The sequence below is a fragment of the Schistocerca serialis genome, unplaced genomic scaffold (genome assembly GCF_023864345.2).
Source record: "Schistocerca serialis cubense isolate TAMUIC-IGC-003099 unplaced genomic scaffold, iqSchSeri2.2 HiC_scaffold_319, whole genome shotgun sequence".
NCBI lineage: Eukaryota > Metazoa > Arthropoda > Insecta > Orthoptera > Acrididae > Schistocerca > Schistocerca serialis.
The window spans coordinates 10,001-11,495 of NW_026047888.1; positions in this window are offsets into that span (position 1 = coordinate 10,001).

The following is a 1,495-nucleotide window of genomic DNA, read 5'->3' on the forward strand; positions in this document are numbered from 1 at the left end:
AACGTGTACCTTAACCTAAGCTATATTGTACCTTAACCTAAGCGATATTGTACCTTAACCTAAGGTATATCGTACCTTAACCTAACCTACATTGCGCCTTCACCTAACCTACGTTGTACCTTAACCTAACCTACGTTGTACCTTAACCTAACCTACGTTGTACCTTAACCTAACCTACGTTGTACCTTAACCTAACCTACGTTGTACCTTAACCTAACCTACGTTGTACCTTAACCTAACCTACGTTGTACCTTAACCTAACCTACGTTGTACCTTAACCTAACCTACGTTGTACCTTAACCTAACCTACGTTGTGCCTTAACCTAACCTACGTTGTGCCTTAACCTAACCTACGTTGTGCCTTAACCTAACCTACGTTGTGCCTTAACCTAACCTACGTTGTGCCTTAACCTAACCTACGTTGTGCCTTAACCTAACCTATGTTGTGCCTTAACCTAACCTATGTTGTGCCTTAACCTAACCTATGTTGTGCCTTAACCTAACCTATGTTGTGCCTTAACCTAACCTATGTTGTGCCTTAACCTAACCTATGTTGTGCCTTAACCTAACCTATGTTGTGCCTTAACCTAACCTATGTTGTGCCTTAACCTAACCTATGTTGTGCCTTAACCTAACCTATGTTGTGCCTTAACCTAACCTACGTTGTGCCTTAACCTAACCTACGTTGTGCCTTAACCTAACCTACGTTGTGCCTTAACCTAACCTACGTTGTGCCTTAACCTAACCTACGTTGTGCCTTAACCTAACCTACGTTGTGCCTTAACCTAACCTACGTTGTGCCTTAACCTAACCTACGTTGTGCCTTAACCTAACCTACGTTGTGCCTTAACCTAACCTACGTTGTGCCTTAACCTAACCTACGTTGTGCCTTAACCTAACCTACGTTGTGCCTTAACCTAACCTACGTTGTGCCTTAACCTAACCTACGTTGTGCCTTAACCTAACCTACGTTGTGCCTTAACCTAACCTACGTTGTGCCTTAACCTAACCTACGTTGTGCCTTAACCTAACCTACGTTGTGCCTTAACCTAACCTACGTTGTGCCTTAACCTAACCTACGTTGTGCCTTAACCTAACCTATGTTGTGCCTTAACCTAACCTATGTTGTGCCTTAACCTAACCTATGTTGTGCCTTAACCTAACCTATGTTGTGCCTTAACCTAACCTATGTTGTGCCTTAACCTAACCTATGTTGTGCCTTAACCTAACCTATGTTGTGCCTTAACCTAACCTATGTTGTGCCTTAACCTAACCTATGTTGTGCCTTAACCTAACCTATGTTGTGCCTTAACCTAACCTACGTTGTGCCTTAACCTAACCTACGTTGTGCCTTAACCTAACCCATATTGTACCTTAACCTAACCCATATTGTACCTTAACCTAACCCATATTGTACCTTAACCTAACCCATATTGTACCTTAACCTAACCCATATTGTACCTTAACGTAACCTAATTTGTGCCTTAACGTAACC